The sequence below is a fragment of the Rhodnius prolixus genome, unplaced genomic scaffold (assembly GCF_049639745.1).
Source record: "Rhodnius prolixus isolate KJV_2025 unplaced genomic scaffold, Rpr scaffold_14, whole genome shotgun sequence".
In the NCBI taxonomy this organism is placed as follows: domain Eukaryota; kingdom Metazoa; phylum Arthropoda; class Insecta; order Hemiptera; family Reduviidae; genus Rhodnius; species Rhodnius prolixus.
This window is the reverse complement of record NW_027411594.1, coordinates 8,116,221-8,140,451: the sequence shown is the minus strand read 5'-3', so window position 1 is coordinate 8,140,451 and position 24,231 is coordinate 8,116,221. Positions and strand designations below refer to the sequence as shown.

At 34.1% G+C, this 24,231-nt stretch overlaps 1 protein-coding gene and 1 long non-coding RNA gene across 3 annotated transcripts in view; both read left to right on the top strand.

Moving 5' to 3' along the window:
* The window catches only part of LOC141451801 (fasciclin-2-like), a 383,077-nt gene that overhangs the window by 26,028 nt on the left and 332,818 nt on the right, over positions 1-24,231 (top strand). The window lies entirely within an intron of this gene.
* On the top strand, positions 6,096-22,611 carry LOC141451800 (uncharacterized). 2 transcript variants are annotated; one of them, XR_012457107.1, is made up of 7 exons: positions 6,096-6,752; positions 6,823-6,958; positions 7,297-7,402; positions 16,578-16,763; positions 17,631-19,104; positions 19,195-19,300; positions 20,287-22,611. It is a non-coding gene; the product is annotated as an uncharacterized lncRNA (long non-coding RNA). The 2 variants fall into 2 exon arrangements; XR_012457106.1 differs by lacking the exon at positions 20,287-22,611 and having other exon boundaries at positions 19,195-20,277.

Sequence of the window (24,231 nt, the reverse complement as noted above, 5' to 3'; positions counted from 1 at the left end):
ATCAGAATTGAATCGTAATTTTAATCATATGACAATTATTTAATCAATTAAATTTCAGATTTAATCGTTAATCAAACTAATTTAATCAAACTAAAAAAATTATGATTAAATCTGAGAATTAAATTGAACTTTAATTTTAATCACCGAATTAGTTCAATTCCAATCGTTAATCAAACTAATTTAATCATCCACTTTTATGGCTTTTCAACCAGTGGTTCGAAACACGTTTTGGCGAAGCCATTTTTCTAAGCGTCTTCAATAAATACTTTTCGGTTAATTTTTGTAGACTTGGACTTCTTCACGAGTCTCTAGACCAGCGGTTCTTAACCGGTGTTCCGCGAATATGGTCCAAGTGTTCCGCGAAATTTCAATTTTAAATGTATTGAAATTTAGAAACTTAGGAAAGATACGAAAACAAAAAATTGTTCCTTTTTTTTTAATTTGAATTTAATTTTAAGTTCTTGCTAAATACCGAATTTCAAATTATTTAATGTTAGTGTTCCGCGAGAAATATACGATCCATATAATTGTGTTCCGCGTCTATGAAAAGGTTAAGAACCACTGATATAAAAGGTTGAAAATTTTTTGGGTCATAAAATTCTGTAAAATTATGGCCGTTCTATATCTCCCACTGTGTACCACGTATTGGTATGGAATTTTGTGCTCTTGTACACTTTGTTTTTCTCAATTATAAACTATAGTTATTTTGTGCACAGATCTAAAATGGTAGACGATATAAAGGGTTAAAAATTTTTTGGGTCATAAATTCTGTAAAATTATGGTCCTTCTATATCTCCCACTGTGTACCACGTATTGATATGGAATTTTGTTATCTTGTACACTTTGTTTTTCTCAATTAAAAACTATAGTTATTTTGTGCACAAATTTTAAAAGGTAGAAGATATAAAGTGTTGAAAATTTTTTGGGTCATGAAATTCTGTAAAATTATGGTCGTTCTATATCACCCACTGTGTACCACGTATTGATATGGAATTTTGTTCTTTTGTACACTTTGTTTTTCTCAATTATAAACTATAGTTATTTTGTGCACAGATCTAAAATGGTAGAAGATATAAAGGGTTGAAAATTTTTTGGGTCATGAAATTCTGTAAAATTATGGCCGTTCTATATCTCCCATTGTGAACCACGTATTGGTATGGAATTTTTTTCTCTTATACACTTTGTTTTTCTCAATTAAAAACTATAGTTGTTTTGTGCACAGATCTAAAAAGGTACAAGATATAAAGGGTAGAAAATTTTTTGGGTCATGAAATTCTGTAAAATTATGGCCGTTTTATATCTCCCACTGTGTACCACGTATTGATATGGAATTTTGTTCTCTTGTACACTTTGTTTTTCTCAATTATAAACTATAGTTATTTTGTGCACAGATCTAAAAAGGTAGAAGAAATAAAGGGTTGAAAATTTTTTGGGTCATAAAATTCTGTAAAATTATGGCCGTTCTATATCTCTCACTGTGTACCACGTATTGATATGGAATCTTGTTCTCTTGTACACTTTGTTTTTCTCAATTATAAACTATAGTTATTTTGTGCACTGATCTAAAAAGGTAGAAGATATAAAGGGTTGAAAATTTTTTGGGTCATGAAATTCTGTAAAATTATGGCCGTTCTATATCTCCCACTGTGTACCACGTATTGATATGGAATTTTGTTCTCTTGTACACTTTGTTTTTCTCAATTATAAACTATAGTTATTTTGTGCACAGATCTAAAAAGGTAGAAGATATAAAAGGTTGAAAATTTTTTGGGTCATGAAATTCTGTAAAATTATGGCCGAACTATATCTCCCACTGTGAACCACGTATTGGTATGGAATTTTGTTCTCTTGTACACTTTGTTTTTCTCAATTATAAACTATAGTTATTTTGTGCACAGATCTAAAAAGGTAGAAGATATAAAGGGTTGAAAATTGTTTGGGTCATGAAATTCTGTAAAATTATGGCCGAACTATATCTCCCACTGTGAACCACGTATTGGTATGGAATTTTGTTCTCTTGTACACTTTGTTTTTCTCAATTAAAAACTATAGTTATTTTGTGCACAGATCTATAAATGTAGAAGATATAAAGGGTTGAAAATTTTTTGGGTCATGAAATTCTGTAAAATTATGGCCGTTCTATATCTCCCACTGTGTACCACGTATTGATATGGAATTTTGTTCTCTTGTACACTTTGTTTTTCTCAATTATAAACTATAGTTATTTTGTGCACAGATCTAAAAAGGTAGAAGATATAAAGGGTTGAAAATTTTTTGGGTCATGAAATTCTGTAAAATTATGGCCGAACTATATCTCCCACTGTGAACCACGTATTGGTATGGAATTTTGTTCTCTTGTACACTTTGTTTTTCTCAATTATAAACTATAGTTATTTTGTGCACAGATCTAAAAAGGTAGAAGATATAAAGGGTTGGAAATTTTTTGGGTCATGAAATTCTGTAAAATTATGGCCGAACTATATCTCCCACTGTGAACCACGTATTGGTATGGAATTTTGTTCTCTTGTACACTTTGTTTTTCTCAATTATAAACTATAGTTATTTTGTGCACAGATCTAAAAAGGTAGAAGATATAAAGGGTTGAAAATTTTTTGGGTCATGAAATTCTGTAAAATTATGGCCGTTCTATATCTCCCACTGTGAACCACGTATTGGTATGGAATTTTGTGCTCTTGTACACTTTGTTTTTCTCAATTAAAAACAATAGTTATTTGGTGCACAGATCTAAAAAGGTAGAAGATATAAAGGGTTGAAAATTTTTTGGGTCATGAAATTCTGTAAAATTATGGCCGTTCTATATCTCCCACTGTGAACCACGTATTGGTATGGAATTTTGTGCTCTTGTACACTTTATTTTTCTCAATTAAAAACAATAGTTATTTGGTGCACAGATCTAAAATGGTAGACGATATAAAGGGTTAAAAATTTTTTGGGTCATGAAATTCTGTAAAATTATGGTCGTTCTATATCTCCCACTGTGTACCACGTATTGATATGGAATTTTGTTCTCTTGTACACTTTGTTTTTCTCAATTATAAACTATAGTTATTTTGTGCACAGATCTAAAAAGGTAGAAGAAATAAAGGGTTGAAAATTTTTTGGGTCATGAAATTCTGTAAAATTATATCCATTCTATATCCCCCACTGTGAACCACGTATTGGTATGGAATTTTTTTCTCTTATACCCTTTGTTTTTCTCAATTATAAAATATAGTTATTTTGTGCACAGATCTAAAAAGGTAGAAGATATAAAGGGTTGAAAATTTTTTGGGTCATGAAATTCTGTAAAATTATGGTTGTTCTATATCTCCCACTGTGTACCACGTATTGATATGGAATTTTGTTCTCTTGTACACTTTGTTTTTCTCAATTATAAACTATAGTTATTTTGTGCACAGATCTAAAAAGGTAGAAGATATAAAGGGTTGAAAATTTTTTGGGTCATGAAATTCTGTAAAATTATGGCCGTTCTATATCTCCCACTGTGAACCACGTATTGGTATGGAATTTTGTGCTCTTGTACACTTTGTTTTTCTCAATTAAAAACAATAGTTATTTGGTGCACAGATCTAAAATGGTAGACGATATAAAGGGTTAAAAAATTTTTGGGTCATGAAATTCTGTAAAATTATGGTCGTTCTATATCTCCCACTGTGTACCACGTATTGATATGGAATTTTGTTCTTTTGTACACTTTGTTTTTCTCAATTATAAACTATAGTTATTTTGTGCACAGATCTAAAATGGTAGAAGATATAAAGGGTTGAAAATTTTTTGGGTCATGAAATTCTGTAAAATTATGGCCGTTCTATATCTCCCATTGTGAACCACGTAGTGGTATGGAATTTTTTTCTCTTATACACTTTGTTTTTCTCAATTAAAACCTATAGTTGTTTTGTGCACAGATCTAAAAAGGTACAAGATATAAAGAGTTGAAAATTTTTTGGGTCATGAAATTCTGTAAAATTATGGCCGTTTTATATCTCCCACTGTGTACCACGTATTGATATGGAATTTTGTTCTCTTGTACACTTTGTTTTTCTCAATTAAAAACTATAGTTATTTTGTTCTCAGTTCTAAAATGGTAGAAGTTATAAAGAGTTGAAAATTTTTTGGGTCATGAAATTCTGTAAAATTATGGCCGTTCTATATGTCCCATTGTGTACCACGTATTGATATGGAATCTTGTTCTCTTGTACACTTTGTTTTTCTCAATTATAAACTATAGTTATTTTGTGCACTGATCTAAAAATGTAGAAGATATAAAGGATTGAAAATTTTTTGGGTCATGAAATTCTGTAAAATTATGGCCGTTCTATATCTCCCACTGTGAACCACGTATTGGTATGGAATTTTGTGCTCTTGTACACTTTGTTTTTCTCAATTAAAAACAATAGTTATTTTGTGCACAGATCTAAAATGGTAGACGATATAAAGGGTTAAAAAATTTTTGGGTCATGAAATTCTGTAAAATTATGGTCGTTCTATATCTCCCACTGTGTACCACGTATTGATATGGAATTTTGTTCTTTTGTACACTTTGTTTTTCTCAATTATAAACTATAGTTATTTTGTGCACAGATCTAAAATGGTAGAAGATATAAAGGGTTGAAAATTTTTTGGGTCATGAAATTCTGTAAAATTATGGCCGTTCTATATCTCCCATTGTGAACCACGTATTGGTATGGAATTTTTTTCTCTTATACACTTTGTTTTTCTCAATTAAAAACTATAGTTGTTTTGTGCACAGATCTAAAAAGGTACAAGATATAAAGGGTAGAAAATTTTTTGGGTCATGAAATTCTGTAAAATTATGGCCGTTTTATATCTCCCACTGTGTACCACGTATTGATATGGAATTTTGTTCTCTTGTACACTTTGTTTTTCTCAATTATAAACTATAGTTATTTTGTGCACAGATCTAAAAAGGTAGAAGAAATAAAGGGTTGAAAATTTTTTGGGTCATGAAATTCTGTAAAATTATGTCCGTTCTATATCTCCCACTGTGAACCGCGTATTGGTATGGAATTTTTTTCTCTTATACACTTTGTTTTTCTCAATTATAAACTATAGTTATTTTGTGCACTGATCTAAAAAGGTAGAAGATATAAAGGATTGAAAATTTTTTGGGTCATGAAATTCTGTAAAATTATGGCCGTTCTATATCTCCCACTGTGAACCACGTATTGGTATGGAATTTTTTTCTCTTATACACTTTGTTTTTCTCAATTACAAACTACAGTTATTTTGTGCGCAGATCTATAATTTTAGAAGATATAAAGTCTAGTGAGTGGTAAACATGGTGGAATGTGAGTGTAAGGTGGTCCTATCTAAGTCTAGTGAATGGTTAAGATAGTTAAATGTGTGTGTCAGGTGGTCCTATCTAAGTCTAGTGAGTGGTAAGCATGGTGAAATGTGATTGTAAGGTGGTCCTATCTAAGTCTAGTGAGTGGTAAACGTGGTGAAATGTGGGTGTAAGGTGGTCCTATCTAAGTCTAGTGAGTGGTAAACATGGTGAAATGTGAGTGTAAGGTGGTCCTATATAAGTCTTGAGAGTCACTAACATGGTATTGATGAGTCACCAGACTGGTAGAATGAAGGTGCCAAGTTTGGGAAAAGTGATAATATTGATAGTGAAGAGGCACCAGCTAGGCGGAATAAAGATGCATTGGTCCGATTCTGGTTTAACCATTGGCAATGTTTAGTTTTAAAAATTTAATCTCTCAAATTTTGATTAAATTAAAAAATTTAATCGTCCAAAGTGATTAAAACTAAATTTGGAATTTAATTCAATCAATTAAAATTATGATTATTTAATTTTAATTTTAATCTTAATTTTTAGTTATGATTAAAAATTTTAATTGATTAAATTCCGATTAAATTAAAAGTGAATTTAATTTTAATCAACTAAATTTGGCCGATTAAATTTTTTAATTTTAATCATGATTAAAGTTAAATTTCGGTTTAATTCAATTGTTTTTTAATTGATTAAATTTTTGCCCAACTCTGATTACAGTGATGTAAGAAATAGTTTTCAACAATTATTATATTTATTAATAATGGTAACATTGATTTACATAATGGGTTGATTTACATAGTCTTAAAGGTTGATGTGTCTTTAGTCCTGTCTGCTTAAGAACTGAGTGGTCGATCTAAAAATGTTCTTGTTTGTGACAAGTCAGTGTTGCCCAATGTCAAAGAGATTGTTGAAGAGTAAAAGATTTTTGTGTATTTTTTTAGTAAGCTGGCTTAAATGTTGTTTAGATTGTTCGCATCTGTTTTTGAATTTAAATTGTTTTCCAGTCTTAGTTATGTAAATGATTTCTAATACTTTCCTTGCTCTGCCTGTGTGTCTCGAGACTTTTTTCTGGAAAAGGCAAAGAATCAACCCAGTATTTAAAAATAAAAAAACTGTTGCCAACGCTAGTATGATACAAAAATAAAAAAGAACACTACAGCACTTTCCTTACATAGCACGGAAAACCATCACACACTAAGAGGAAATAAACAAATCTAACTATCTAAAAACATAAACGCCCAATAACCAAAAAAATAATTCAAAATAAACCGTTTTTTTGAAACACTTGGCAACACTGACTTGTCACAAACAAGAACATTTTGAAACCTACCATTCAGTATTTGAAACAGTCATGTCATGACCAAAGGCATGCTAACATTTAAGGTTAATAACCAACATTAGGAAACAAGTTACAATTATTAATAAGTATAAGGTAAATGATTTGTATAAACTATTTTTTATATCTCCGAATTACAGTGTACAGTGTAATCTACTTCTGTTAGGTATGTTCTACACCCCAGAAGATGACCTAGTCCCAGGTAGAAAACTGGCCATTAATGCATTAAAATAACATTATAAGTGAAATGGGCAATACTCTTACTTCACTTTGATTTAATGAATTTCCAAAGAAGATAGTGCGTAAGTAGTCTACAATAAATGCATTTATTAAACTGTAAAACCAAGATTAGATTTATTTGACAATTTTCATTTAAATGCACTTTTACTTGTTTTAAAACTTTTAAGTGGTTTTACATGCTTTTTCTGTTGTGTTATTTTATTTTAAAATAAAATCCATCTGGGTTAAGTAAAATAAACATTAATCTCATCAAATCTATCGGACAAGAGTTTATCTTGTTGATAAAAATATATCCTGGATTAAATGGATTCATTTGACAGGAAGAGAAAAAGAGGAAATATTTCGCTCTTGGTTTGCGGGAAAAATAATTAAATTTAGTAACTTTTTAGAAATTTTTCAGTGGAAAGTGGGATGACGGCTGTTGATGTTTGGATACAGAACTGGAAAAAAAGTTAATATTGAATTTTTCCGATTTCCCAAAGAGGTTTTTGGGGGAAGAGAACCTGGTAAGAACACGCTCATGGTATTTTTCTTACTTTTAAATTAGAATGGAATAGTAAGTGACTTCAATATCTTTGACTTTCCCAAGCGGTTTTCCCAAGGAAAACAATTTCGAATGGAAATTTTAGAACTACTCATATACAATGAATCTTAGGAGCCATTTTCGATTCGAAATCAAAAATTGAATTATGCATACCGCACATTTTATCTAAAGACAAATCAATTTTTAAAACCTTTTGACTTCCTTTTTTTTTTTTTTAATCTAAATGACATATTTGACTGGGAAACTGAAGATAAGATTAGAGTCGCAGCTAGGTCTTTGGAAAGTTAAGATATCGGTATCCTTTACCTAGCAATTAGTTAATGAAACGTGAAATTAAATCTTGAGACTAGAAGTGTGTTGCCCTGGAGTATATCTTGGATTAGCGTCCTGTATAGAGTACCTTAGCCAGCGACGCAAACATTCTGGGAATCAATGAACCATTTAGATTCTTTACCCGTCAATCGGGGCTTTAATATTATCTCTGGGAAACAATAAGCCGCTGTGAATCATCTTACAGCGGCACCGCTCTTATACACCGTATCTATGGAGACCATGAGAGGCCAGGGCTAAGCCTGGATTGGAAGAGCCGGCCGCACCATAGCCGGTACCCCTTGCGAAACACTAACTGCCCGTTTTCCTCTCTAACTCCCGCTAAACAGACCTCAAGACTGCCGCCAACCCCACTTTAGGCTATAACCATTTAGCGCAGATGCTGTATTAAACTTCCAAACCCATTCTCAAACGCTAAGCTAGAATCCCTCCTTCTCTGGCGATTTCCCTCTGCACCCCTAAAACCCCTAAAAAAAATAATAAATGCTTAATTTACAAGGATTATTACAAATAAAGTCTAGCTAAGTAAATTGCTATTTCAAGTATAATTGTAATTGTTAGTCAGAGAAACAATAAGAGAATTCGCTGGGCAGACTATCTCTTAATGCTGTTCTCAGAGTTCGAACCCACAAATTGTCTTCAAACTCCAAATTTTGAAACCCCTTCTTAATTCTTACTTTAATTTGCTAGACTGTAACCCCTTCATTCATAAAAATCGGTTCATGGGTTTAGGCGCCACAATTAACAACAACAAGGACAATTCTTTGGTAAAGTTTTTCTCAGTAACTATTAAATCTACAATAGGATGAAAAATCAATGCCATTTTCAGTCATTATAAACTTTATTATACCGAGCTTTCGACCTAGAGGGGCTAGGTCAGGGTGGGCAATCTTTTTCTGTAAAGGGCCACATGAGGTTATTGGTTTATTATCGAGGGCCGCAAAAGGTTATTGGTTTATTACCGAGGGCCGCAGTATATACATTTCTTTTTTTAATGAATTAATTTATATTTATTTTGGGTTCTTTTTTATTAATTGTTTTTATTTATTCATAATACTAATATTATTAATTAATGAAAATGAAATTTATTAACAAATCAACAAAAAAACGGCATTAGTTACTTCTATGAAATTGCTTCATATCTTCCTTCATCATTTTTTCTATTAAAAGCCAGACGAAATAAAAATAATGCAATTGCATTCATATTTATATATCACCATGAAATAAATAACTAGAGAAGAAGCGAAAATCCGCAGCTTCGTCGGCGACAATACGCTTTGTGTCGGTGTAAAAATGGCGTACTAAAAGTCGGGTGATCATACAAAGAAAGAGCGCGGATTACTAATACGAATCATAATACGAAATCGTATAAGATTTGAACCCTGAGACAATACTTGTACTAGACAAAATTACCAAACTTTATTAACATAAAACTTGAAATATTTGATGATTTAAATGTTTATTATTTGCCGTTTTGTGCCGCGGGCCGCAGGAAAATGTTAAAAGGGCCGCTAGCGGACCGCGGGCCGCACGTTGCCCACCCCTAGTCTAGGTCATCTTCAGGGCTGTGGAACATATTTACACTGTGTTATATTGGTGTCAGTTTTGAAGTTTAGACTGTTTTCTGTCTTAGATATGTACGAGTATATCATTTCTACAATTTAAACAGCATACACGGCCAACTTACTGCAAAATACTTGGCAATTGGCAACACTGACTTCCTTACAACCAAACACATATCACACACAAACTGATCACATTCAGTCTATGAACAGACAAGACAGAAGACACACCAACCCTCTAATGATGTAAAATATTACGATACATTGTAAATTAGCCCTGAAGATGACCTAGTCCCTAGGTCGAAAGCTCCGGCATAATAAAGTTTATAATGACTGAAACTGGTATTAATTTTTCATCCTATTGAAACTATGATTCAGTCACCAAAAATAATGAACAAGACGAAAGCCAATCGAATCAGTGTCCATGAACAGACAAGACAGAAGACACACCAACCCTCTAATGATGTAAAACAGTATATTGTAAATTAGCCCTGAAGATGACCTAGTCCCTAGGTCGAAAGCTCCGGCATAATAAAGTTTATAATGACTGAAACTGGTATTAATTTTTCATCCTATTGAAACTATGATTCAGTCACCAAAAATAATGAACAAGACGAAAGCCAATCGAATCAGTGTCCATGAACAGACAAGACAGAAGACACACCAACCCTCTAATGATGTAAAACAGTATATTGTAAATTAGCCCTGAAGATGACCTAGTCCCTAGGTCGAAAGCTCCGGCATAATAAAGTTTATAATGACTGAAACTGGTATTAATTTTTCATCCTATTGAAACTATGATTCAGTCACCAAAAATAATGAACAAGACGAAAGCCAATCGAATCAGTGTCCATGAACAGACAAGACAGAAGACACACCAACCCTCTAATGATGTAAAACAGTATATTGTAAATTAGCCCTGAAGATGACCTAGTCCCTAGGTCGAAAGCTCCGGCATAATAAAGTTTATAATGACTGAAACTGGTATTAATTTTTCATCCTATTGAAACTATGATTCAGTCACCAAAAATAATGAACAAGACGAAAGCCAATCGAATCAGTGTCCATGAACAGACAAGACAGAAGACACACCAACCCTCTAATGATGTAAAACAGTATATTGTAAATTAGCCCTGAAGATGACCTAGTCCCTAGGTCGAAAGCTCCGGCATAATAAAGTTTATAATAACTGAAACTGGTATTAATTTTTCATCCTATTGAAACTATGATTCAGTCACCAAAAATAATGAACAAGACGAAAGCCAATCGAATCAGTGTCCATGAACAGACAAGACAGAAGACACACCAACCCTCTAATGATGTAAAACAGTATATTGTAAATTAGCCCTGAAGATGACCTAGTCCCTAGGTCGAAAGCTCCGGCATAATAAAGTTTATAATGACTGAAACTGGTATTAATTTTTCATCCTATTGAAACTATGATTCAGTCACCAAAAATAATGAACAAGACGAAAGCCAATCGAATCAGTGTCCATGAACAGACAAGACAGAAGACACACCAACCCTCTAATGATGTAAAACAGTATATTGTAAATTAGCCCCGAAGATGACCCTAGTCCCTAGGTCGAAAGCTCCGGCATAATAAAGTTTATAATGACTGAAACTGGTATTAATTTTTCATCCTATTGAAACTATGATTCAGTCACCAAAAATAATGAACAAGACGAAAGCCAATCGAATCAGTGTCCATGAACAGACAAGACAGAAGACACACCAACCCTCTAATGATGTAAAACAGTATATTGTAAATTAGCCCTGAAGATGACCTAGTCCCTAGGTCGAAAGCTCCGGCATAATAAAGTTTATAATGACTGAAACTGGTATTAATTTTTCATCCTATTGAAACTATGATTCAGTCACCAAAAATAATGAACAAGACGAAAGCCAATCGAATCAGTGTCCATGAACAGACAAGACAGAAGACACACCAACCCTCTAATGATGTAAAACAGTATATTGTAAATTAGCCCTGAAGATGACCTAGTCCCTAGGTCGAAAGCTCCGGCATAATAAAGTTTATAATGACTGAAACTGGTATTAATTTTTCATCCTATTGAAACTATGATTCAGTCACCAAAAATAATGAACAAGACGAAAGCCAATCGAATCAGTGTCCATGAACAGACAAGACAGAAGACACACCAACCCTCTAATGATGTAAAACAGTATATTGTAAATTAGCCCCGAAGATGACCCTAGTCCCTAGGGTCGAAAGCTCCGGCATAATAAAGTTTATAATGACTGAAACTGGTATTAATTTTTCATCCTATTGAAACTATGATTCAGTCACCAAAAATAATGAACAAGACGAAAGCCAATCGAATCAGTGTCCATGAACAGACAAGACAGAAGACACACCAACCCTCTAATGATGTAAAACAGTATATTGTAAATTAGCCCTGAAGATGACCTAGTCCCTAGGTCGAAAGCTCCGGCATAATAAAGTTTATAATGACTGAAACTGGTATTAATTTTTCATCCTATTGAAACTATGATTCAGTCACCAAAAATAATGAACAAGACGAAAGCCAATCGAATCAGTGTCCATGAACAGACAAGACAGAAGACACACCAACCCTCTAATGATGTAAAACAGTATATTGTAAATTAGCCCCGAAGATGACCCTAGTCCCTAGGGTCGAAAGCTCCGGCATAATAAAGTTTATAATGACTGAAACTGGTATTAATTTTTCATCCTATTGAAACTATGATTCAGTCACCAAAAATAATGAACAAGACGAAAGCCAATCGAATCAGTGTCCATGAACAGACAAGACAGAAGACACACCAACCCTCTAATGATGTAAAACAGTATATTGTAAATTAGCCCTGAAGATGACCTAGTCCCTAGGTCGAAAGCTCCGGCATAATAAAGTTTATAATGACTGAAACTGGTATTAATTTTTCATCCTATTGAAACTATGATTCAGTCACCAAAAATAATGAACAAGACGAAAGCCAATCGAATCAGTGTCCATGAACAGACAAGACAGAAGACACACCAACCCTCTAATGATGTAAAACAGTATATTGTAAATTAGCCCCGAAGATGACCCTAGTCCCTAGGTCGAAAGCTCCGGCATAATAAAGTTTATAATGACTGAAACTGGTATTAATTTTTCATCCTATTGAAACTATGATTCAGTCACCAAAAATAATGAACAAGACGAAAGCCAATCGAATCAGTGTCCATGAACAGACAAGACAGAAGACACACCAACCCTCTAATGATGTAAAACAGTATATTGTAAATTAGCCCTGAAGATGACCCTAGTCCCTAGGTCGAAAGCTCCGGCATAATAAAGTTTATAATGACTGAAACTGGTATTAATTTTTCATCCTATTGAAACTATGATTCAGTCACCAAAAATAATGAACAAGACGAAAGCCAATCGAATCAGTGTCCATGAACAGACAAGACAGAAGACACACCAACCCTCTAATGATGTAAAACAGTATATTGTAAATTAGCCCTGAAGATGACCCTAGTCCCTAGGTCGAAAGCTCCGGCATAATAAAGTTTATAATGACTGAAACTGGTATTAATTTTTCATCCTATTGAAACTATGATTCAGTCACCAAAAATAATGAACAAGACGAAAGCCAATCGAATCAGTGTCCATGAACAGACAAGACAGAAGACACACCAACCCTCTAATGATGTAAAACAGTATATTGTAAATTAGCCCTGAAGATGACCCTAGTCCCTAGGTCGAAAGCTCCGGCATAATAAAGTTTATAATGACTGAAACTGGTATTAATTTTTCATCCTATTGAAACTATGATTCAGTCACCAAAAATAATGAACAAGACGAAAGCCAATCGAATCAGTGTCCATGAACAGACAAGACAGAAGACACACCAACCCTCTAATGATGTAAAACAGTATATTGTAAATTAGCCCTGAAGATGACCTAGTCCCTAGGTCGAAAGCTCCGGCATAATAAAGTTTATAATGACTGAAACTGGTATTAATTTTTCATCCTATTGAAACTATGATTCAGTCACCAAAAATAATGAACAAGACGAAAGCCAATCGAATCAGTGTCCATGAACAGACAAGACAGAAGACACACCAACCCTCTAATGATGTAAAACAGTATATTGTAAATTAGCCCCGAAGATGACCCTAGTCCCTAGGGTCGAAAGCTCGGCATAGTTTATAATGACTGAAACTGGCAAGAATTTTTCATCCTATTACTTACTTTACTTGTCAGAACATTCCTCTCTGCATCCGTGTGTGAACTCGGAGCAAAATTTGTAAGTCCAGAAACCAGTACAAGTTCTAACTTCATTTTAAGTTCTACTTTACTGCATCAAACAGTGTTGTCTCAGTGAAAAAAGAGAACACTGTCCGGAGGCCGGCAGTGCTTTGAAAAAAAAACTCTGGGGGGGGGCCAATGACCTTAGTTGTTGACGCCTCTTATTTTTATTTTATTTTTTTTAAAAGTCTTGTAATAAATGAGCTTGCCACTAAAGTGTTATTTCTGTATAATCCACATTTTTACCACACCTGCATAGATTTACTGAAAATTAAATATTTTTAATAAAATTCCAGAAAATCTGTGGTAAAATTGCCCATGTAGAATTCCCCTCCATAGACCAGTTTTTTGTTTTTATTCCAACCGTAAGCCTTAACAAATTTCACATTAATAAAGGGTTTTACAAAGCCCGGCGAACAATAAAGTGGGGTAATTAGGGCGGTGTTACCGCAAGTACTAACACCAGAGGATTAGCGAGAGCTCTGAAGCCACATAAAGAACTTGTTTTTTATTTTTTCATTTTAGAAAAACTGTTATTTGTGTTGGTTGTGTATGCGATCGTCTGGAAAACTCCCTCTGCCAATGAAAAGCGTTTCCCTTTCTCCTCCCTATCTATCTCTCTCTCTCTCCTTCAATCGCTATTTCTCTCTCAATCATAATCTTTTTTTGTGCATGTTTGTGCACGCTTCTCTAGCTGGATTTATTCAAGTTAATCGAACATGACCCGTATGAAAGCATTGTTTTATTCGAAATTTAAGTATTTTTATTTTTCTGCAATATTTTTAGATTTTTACAGATTTATCAATGTTGCCATGGAAATAAGCTTTGCATGGCTCCACCTAGATGGTTTTATTTAATGCTTCAATCGTAATCGTATGTATACAGGGTGAAGCAGTAAGTATTGTCCATAGGCCTACAGTGTGTAGTACATCTAAAGTGGAGTTCAATGACGTATTGGCCAACTTCATATATTCCACTGTTCTTGAGTGACGCCACTTTAATTTTTTTCCAATAAAAATGTTATTACTCAGAATGTTTTAGTCCGAATTCGATTCTGATGACACGGTTACAGAAAGACAGATACATTTTCTAAAAATTGACACCATTTTGAAGCATAACTTTTTCTCCATACAGCCTCAATCTTCCTCCGGAATACCTGGGAAAAATAAAAGTAATCGAAAATTTTTGAAGAAAACTCATTAGGCCCTTATTTGTGATCATTATCAGACCTAGGTGCCAGGCACTTTTTATGTAAAAGTTTCCTTGTCTAATGTGGGCTTTCTAACGCGGTATATCATTTTCCAGGATTCCTTTTTTATCTTCGTATGAGAAATTACGTTTGTTTTACAAGAAAACGTGTTCATGAGCACACAACAGTGTTAGTTTATCAAGTTGTTTAATTCATTGAAAACTTTTTTTAGATGGATCAGTAGTCAGCGCAATGTACAGACTGAAAAAATCTCCAATAATCTCAGATGTTGTGACGCCTTCAATTAAAAAAAAAAAATAATAATAATAATAAAATGGGAAGGGATTAGCTATGCGGTTAGCGTACTGGACTCCCACGCGGAGGTCCCGGGCTCGAATCCAGCTGCTGACCCTTAGATTTTCTCTTCCTAGGAGCTTCTTACAGCTCACTGTCCCTTGATGGACAGTGTTGTCTGTAACGAGAGAACACTGTCCAGAGGCCGGCAGTGCACTGAAAAAAGCTCCGGGCGCCAATAACCTGAGATGTTGACGCGCCTTAAATCATAAATAATAATAATAAAAATGAGAGCGGAATTCAAAGTAATGGTCAAGAAAAAATATGATTTTAAATCAAACAATAATCGGAGAAGGAAGGACTCTCTTGGGCCTCCCCGCGAAAGCCCGGTTGCTTGAAGTGATTTCTAAAAAAGTGATTCAAAGTTTTTTTTAAAAAATCTTTTTAGAATTCTGGTTGGTCATTCTGCACCAACATGGGTGTTTTTTAAAAAAAATAACAAATACTTCATTAAAATATATGGTACAACCTCCAAGACAAGAACGAAGTATAAAATGCCAAGAAAATGAGGAAAAGAAAAAATGTAATAAAACATAGGGTTCCTTTAAGAGAAATAAAAGTTTGTATAAAATGAAAACCACAATGATATGTGTGAGATATTATTACATGAAGGAGGTACAAGTTGGGATAGTGTAGTGGGTGAGCTCACCCCTTGAATGATGGACTGATTCTCACTCCCTTCTAACTTGCATCAATCATGATTACCAAGAGAATGATTAAATGATGGAAATAATGATCTCATAAGGGTTTGGAAGAACAAGCAGAATTTGGAAAAAAGAATGTCTTGTTCTGCTAAACAAAATTTTGTGTTCTAAAGATTTGTGATGCCTGTAACTCCAAAAATGATGTATAGCAGAATGTGTCTAATACAGTTGTGGACAAAATCATTCGACTGAAAGTGGTTCTTTCATGTTGATGAGCATAGACACGTAGAACCAGATAAAAGTGGGCTAGTAAATTAATAGGCACCAGCGGATAGATTTGATTAGGATAATTAAACTATAATTACTAAATAGTGTAAACTGAAACTATAAACTATTTCTACATGAATCGTCATCCATACAGAGTAAGCCAGAGAGAGAGCAGTGGTTTGGCGACCTTTTGAACTCTGATGGTTGCATAGGTTCTATCGTCCTGAGCTGACCCAAATGATCTTGGGAGCCACTTGGGGAATTCATTATAAGCCTACGGGCCGCTTATAAAATTATATGTATATCTATTAGCTTGGGCAGACTTCAAAAACGTTTAGCAGTGAAAAGTCAAATAATAATTAATTATTATTATTGTTTTGGTTATTGAATCATACATATTTACAGAGATAATAGAATAACAATTATGAGATGATTGAATAATATTTAATTTATTCAATTAGTGAGATACTCGTATTTGTTTTTCAACACTTTCAATTATATTTTACAGAACGATCGCAATGCGCGTAATTTGAACAACACAATGATACAGATTTTCAACCGCTAAGTTCAAGTATAATCAAAGAATAGTAGATTTCATTTTTGAATAAAACGGCTTGCAGGTGAATGTAGATGGAAAAGCGTTATCAACAATTGTGACAGATTTCCCAAATTAGAAACATTTCACTCTTGTTACGTAAGTGTTATAAGAATATATTTTTGATTCTGATGTTTCAAAAATGTGTTTTAGTTCATTATTAATACATTGTAAGTCAGACGCCACGGTAGCCGAGCGGTTAGAGGCGAGACCAGTAAAGCTAATATGCATTGTGGTAATGGGTTCGATTCCCGGTCTTTAGGCCTTAGATTTTATTTAATGGTTAATATGAGAAATTTACAGTAAAGTATGTTTGCTAGTCGTCTCCGTCCGCGACACCTAATTGACGCCCCGCCTGAAAAAATGGTCGATTACTTTACTTTACTTTTACATTGTAAGTCAGATGGTTCCATTAGGAAATAAACAAATTATCTTACAAATATACCTGCTGGCCTCCTGTGCTTTAAATCATTCACAGCTCATTTTTCCTCTGTATTGAATTTAGACTGAATGAGAATCCTGGAAAATTATATAAATAGCTGGCTATTATTCAGCACTTCGGACTTAACTCAAATCATTTTCGAAAATTCGGACTTTATTCTTACTTGCAAAGAATGGACATGGTACGCTTAGCTATTAAAATTAAGTGAAGACAACAGACTTAGTTTTGTTTCCAAGTTGATAAGAAAAGAAAAGACAGAGGAAATACTTTAAAAAAGTCCACCATGTTTAGATGGAAGAGATTTATGAAGTTATCTGAACCGTTGTCTCCACTCCGTTTGGTGGGTTGGGTATAAATGCTTAAATCAAAGTAAAAGACTAAGTAACTAAGTACAAGACTTGGTTGTATTCATCAACATCTCTAACGGTCTTTAAAGGGTTTCTTTCTAAGACGAGGCCAAAGTGCCGCCAGCGATATATTTCCCCCCGCTTTTTTCGACTAAAACTTTTCCTTTTTTTTTGCAGGCATCGCCAGTCAGGGATAAATGTAGGAAGCAACAGTGCGAAAAGGCGGCAGGGGGAAAGGGAAGTTGAAGAAAAGCTTGTGAAGTTCTAGATGCTTGTTATTATTTCAAGTGCCTGTCAGCCAGCCTGGTTTTTCCTTCTGTTTTTCAGCATCCCCGGCCAAGCTTTTGGGAGTTTCCTTTTTTAAAAAAAGGGGAGAGAAGCAGTTGGTTTTCCACCTAACTCAAACCAGGAAATCACCCTTCATCCTCTCCAGTCGGCCAGGTCTACCAGCACTCACTCTTAGCAGGAAATCATCTCTACTAGTGTCTCACTTGTTCAACAAACTCCGCCCCTTTTTCACGCTGCTCTTGCTCTATCCTAATCCTTCCGTCCTCGGCACTTACTAAAGGACTGGCTCCTTCTCCAAGAAAACTGTATCCCTTTCTCAGTTGCACCGTTCCTATTTCATCCCTCCTCGTACTATAACCAGACTTTACTAAAAGTTTTAATTAACTAAATTAGCCTCCACTACTGCTACTTAGTAGTGGTCGTGCTAAGTTATTTCTCTACTCTTCCATATTCCTGTACTTCTTTAAAAGGCGTAATCCCTTCTTTTTGTTTTTCTTTGAGAAGAAGATGCTCCATCTCAATTCTTTTCTCTTTCCATTTCTTGGTCAAAATTGATCTTTACTTTCCCCTTTTCCCCACCCACATCCAACAGCATCCTGTTCAACATTTTCACGGCTCTCCTCAGTAGAACAGCCCACTGGTGGTCTACAGGATATTGAACAATCCTAAAATTTCCACCATCTCCTGAATCCTCCATTCCAATATAGAGTTACCCACCATACACTTCATCTGTACTATCCTAAGATTAAAATTTACCCTAAGATGTAATAAATCTTTCTAAGCCTTACTAACGCGACTCGCTTTTCTCGGCCAAATTTCTTGTTTAACTTAATTTACTTCTTTTATGAACTTAAATTTTTAAAATTTCCTTGATTTTACGTTTTTCTCAATTATGATTATGATGATGATGATTATTATTATTTATGATTTAAGGCGCGTCAACTTCTAAGGTTATTGGCGCCCGGAGCTTTTTTCAGTGCACTGCCGGCCTCTGGACAGTGTTCTCTCGTTACAGACAATACTGTCCATCACCGGACAGTGAGCTGTAAGAAGCTCCTAGGAAGAGAAAATCTAAGGGTCAGCAGTTGGATTCGAACCCGGGACCTCCGCGTAGGAGTCCAGTACGCTAACCGCATAGCTAATCCCTTCCCTTATTATTATTATTATTATAAGAGCCGATTTCCAAAAATTGGTTTTAAGATTCGATTTGGTTTCCAGTAGTCATTGTCTAGGCTAGAGTTTTCAGAAGAAATACCTATGTACGTATAAACTACCTGAATCTCCCAATGCTTTTGGCTAGAGCCGAATCGTAACAAATGCAAGTTAGAGCTCTCCATTCAGCCTTTTTGGACTGGATCAGGAGGTAAACCTCATCGCGTTCGCCACATCCTTATACTTCTTCATAAAAGGACTAAGTTTAACGGTTGTTTATATAACTTTTTCTGGTCAACAGGATCGTACGCCGATTTGAAATCGATGAAGAGGAGATGTTCCTTCCCTTTTCCAGGAGATGATTCTGGCAGAAAGTTATTAACTCTATCTTGTTTAAACAAGCTCTGGTAATTGCTGATTTCCCGTTCTGTCCCATAATCAGGAGAGTGACATCACATTTTTTTTTGTGATTTCGTTCATTCAAAGTACATCATCAGCACATAACCTGTGATTTGGTGATAACGAAATTAACATAAATTAAACTTTGTAGTTAAAAGGTCTTATCAAATCTAGTATTAAAGTTTATCACATTACACGTACGTGTGTCACACAATAGTAAGTTATTAGTAGTGCATAAGTTTTGCGACTTCCTTATCCTGTTTGTAATATGAATGTCGTATGACGAAATGAAGTTTCCCCCATTTTAACGCTCCGACATATCTCACATCAGAAAGCACTCAAGAAGTTAGTCAAACCGTGGAACTTTCCTTTAAAACATCCCCAGATTATCTTAAGATGTCTGGATATTTATGCAAGTTGGTTATTCAATTTAACTAACTTAAATTTAATTAATATTGAATTTAAATTTAGGTTCTAACTACTAAATGAATGTGCAATAATTGTAAATATTGAATTTCAGTGTTTTTAATTAGTGGATTTTGAAAGAAATTATCATTTTAAAAGAAATCATATAGATTTAGCCCTAACACGAAGTGATAAAAAAGAAGTAATGTTTTAAGTTTTAAGTAAAATGTTTTTAACGTCAGAAAAAATATTTTAAACTTCTAGATTCTGGGTATATTTATTGATAACTCGAATCATTTTTCCAGACGTTTCTTCTAAGGGTATTCGCCTTTACCAATGGCTATGTTAGAGAGATGTGCTACTTGAGCGATATAATAATCCGTGAGAAGGTTACGCTCAGCTGTTGTTACAATCCGGTGACTGTAATGGCGGCTGTTACCACTGCTTTCTTGATTAAAGTATTATTATTTTAAAGTGCTAGACTTGTCATATTATTCTTCTTGTTTAGGGAAAAAACTTATAAGCTTTTCAAATTTCATTAGAACATTATTATTTTTCCTCTTCTCTTAATTTTCTTTGATTTTTCCAGACGGTGAAGAAAAAAAAGAGTTCATTGCTCAGAGGAGATTGCGATATCGATTCAGAAGAGGAAGGAGTTCCTAGATGACGAAATTGTTGATAATGGCGATCGAATTAAAGATGTAACTCTTTTTCCGAATTGTACACCTCGGTTAGATTATACAAAAATGCGAACGCTGCACGGAGACGGACAGTGCAATAAGGTGGAAGGTTCCGGGCGCCGAAGTTGTTTCGGTGACCTCAGATGTGGATGTTGCCTTAAATTAATAAGTATTAATAACAGTAATTGATTTACCTACAACTAGGGAAGGTATTATGGCATACGTAATAAGAATTTTGTTTTTTACGCAACATAATTTGTGAGTAAGGTTCATGAAGCAGGAAGTTCTACGCGATAAACTACACGACCGGAAACGGAAGTCGCAAATAGTGTTGCGTCTCGCTTGAGTCTCACTTAAAATGATCTAAATTTACGCATAGAAATAATTTACTAATCTAATTCAGTAATTTTAGCCTGGAGAACAATTACTCAATTGTAATTACTAACTTTATGTTCAACAAAACTGAACTTGGGCTAGTGTTTTACTAGTAATTGTTGTTATAAAGTAAATTTACATAGTTTTATTGGTGCATTAATAAAATTAGCAAGATTAACTGCTGTAATAAAAATTATTACAGCTAAGTTCTAGCTAGGTTTGTCTTTAATGAGGATTATCCTGTTGGGCGAGAGGGAATGCTTGACACGGTGACACAATTACACAGAGTGTTTGCTGCATCACAATACTCTAAGGGCAGCCATGAATATTTGTAGGTGTTATATATTGCGCATGTGCCCAAATTAGGTGTGTAGATATAAGTGTGGTCTTGTATGTAATTGTGGTTTTAGATGGAACGATATTGCCAGCACATGAATATGAAAGTGTACGTATATACATACATTGTATGTAAAAGGGTAATAAGTGCCTTTGTGCTAATAATACATTCATACCTACAGACACACAATAGTATAACTAGGGCGTACATATTACCTTAATGATTTCAACCTTTCGTAATCTTAATGTTTACCAGCATACAGACACAAAATCTTACAATGTACACACATTCGCACAGAGTAACATGTAAGCTTATCTGCTGATGTTAGTATTGTAATTAACACATTGATGGTGCCATTTATATACATACACTGACTTGTCCGAGCTAACTGAAGGCTATAACAGTCAGTAGGCCTTCAAGTAAAAGTCGGGCTCACTTAGCCCCCGATAGCGGCGAAGATCCAGGATAAGGCTGAAGTTTCTTTATGACTGTAGGATAAGGAATTGTTTCTTGAACCATTGCATTAACTGTGGAACAGGATACATTCCGCTCTCTCCCAAAACAAAGGTAAGAATTTGAGAGCTGATTGGAATTGGAACAAAATCTGCAATTATATTGAAACGGTTGTTTAGATAGAGACAAAAAGAAAATTCGGGTTATCCTATTTTCTTGTTTCAAATGAAAAAAATGTAGACATGTAGCCGTACAAAAAGGAAAATCGTCTAAAAGTAAAAATAACTTCTCAGTAATTTTCAGTAAAATTCCAATTTTACTTCTGAAATTGGAAATAAGAGAGTACGCAATGCATGGACTCAATACGTCCAAATACGTATATAAAATAAAAGTAAATAATAAAAGTGATAATATGAAGACAGAATTGAATTATATATACGATGACGCTCCAAATTAGTTTCTTCTGCGGTCAGATGATAACGTTGGGCGTGGACCAACCATAACGCCCAAATATAATATATCGTGCCAATCTTAAATGTCAATATTATCTCATCCAATCACATTTGATTTTTATAAAATTAAAGCCAATGAAACAATTGGATTTATTACTGTTATTATTATTTTTATTTAAGGCGACTCCAACAGCTGATATAATTAGCATCATTCCTACCGGGCAGTGTTACTCCTGTTACAAACAACATTGTAGATTTCCTAGGAGCTGTAAGAAGTACCTAGGAAGAGAAAAATTCTAAGAAATAGCAGCTGGATTCGAACCCGGAATCCAGTATACGCTAACAAACTCAGTTAATTCTTTCCCAGTTGTTATTAATATTATTATAACACTAGAGGTATAAAATACCTTTAATAAGATATAAGTAAAACTTGGTACATCTACATGGATAGAATTTCCTGTCCAGTAAGTTCTCTGTATATGATGCTAAAACTAAGTACAGAAACTTGAAAGATACTTTGAGGTTATGTGAACGTGCTTCGCATAATACATAAAAGTCATACTTTGCACATACATATATACAGACAGACACATAACTCGCATACTCTTACTTCCTGGAAATCTAGAAACTTTACTCATTCCAATAGCTCCTATAATAAATATAGATATTTCAAAGTGCTACTGGACTTAACCAGAGAGTTGGTAAATATATATATATATATATATATATATAATATATATTTTTTTTGTAGGGAGCGTAAGCTATCACTTTACACATCAGGTCATCATTTTTAACTTTTTTAGTGCGATTATTATTTAGGCTAATTTAGGCTATAAATGAGTATTAAAAGTCACTAGTAATAAGGCAAAAAGTTTTAATAAGTGGTTCACTTTAAAGTTTACGAAAAGAAGTAAGTAACCAGTGCCAGTCAAATAAAATATTAAGCTACGTATAAAGGTCTTCGCTCAAGTACTGTGACTGTGAAAATATTACGAACGTTCGAAAAACTGGGATTTTATTTTTTTGAAAAACACGTCAAACCCGTTACAAGAGCCAACCAATTTATTTGATAGATCGAAATGATAGTTGATGTACTTCGTTATGTTACTGGTGCCAAGATATGAAAAACAAAATTTCGGTGATAGCAGCGCCACGCATAGACGAGCACTTTCTTTTTGGTAATAGTTAAGTCTGTAATAATCAACAAACTACAGATAATTTTCAATGGTATTATGTGTAAGATCAGTGTGTGTACGTGAGGTTATGAAAAGCATGTTTGGTTATAAACCCACACTCCCTTGGTACTAGGATAGCAAATTAGTGTAGGAGGCCGGTTGGCATGTGCGTAGCAAGTCCATCTGTCTGTCAGTTCGCTTGTGACACATACATACTACATTGTGACTGTTTACAGAGCTCTAACGTTCATGCCATCCTGTCCAGGATGCCTACCGTGCTTACTGTAAACAGCCATGCTAATTAGTGTCACCGATTCTCTGATCTGGGTGTATCATCCACTGCAAACACGGTAGACTATATTCTACAACAATAATCTACCCATTTTCATGTTCTAATAATAACAAGTATCAAGAAAACCTCCATCACTAACTGTAGTTGTATATAATTCCATGTATTTACTAAATGATGTATGCACATAGTAATATAGATATACTTTACCCACACATGTATTACACTACAACAACTACCGTATTGAATAACCAAGTCGGTTCAAAAAGTTGAATAAGAAGGTTACATTAAAGTAGTATTCGCCTACTTTATATGTAGCAAGTAAATCCAGGGTTGGTTCAATGTAACATAAAATGAAAATTACTGTAATCTTTACATAAGACTAAAACAATTACTCACAAATTAACTGAGCAATGTAGCCTTACGTGAGATTTTGCTAATCCAGGAACGTCCTACCAAACGAGGTTCCTCCAGAGTGGAACAGCAAAGGTGTAGCAAAGAAGTAGCTCAAAAATACTTACTTCACTAACATGGAGATGTTTAGTAGATAAATTGACAAAATGATAAACCAATAAATGAATAGGTTACATGTAAAATAAGTTAAATTTGAGTGTAAGATAGTCCTATATAAGTCTAGTGAGTCGTCAAAATGATTAAATAAGGTGGACTAATAAAAGTGTAGTCAATCGTCAACATGGTTAATTATGAGTGTAAGATAGTATTTTATAAGACTAGTGAGTCGTCAACATGGTTAAATATGAGTGTAAGATAGT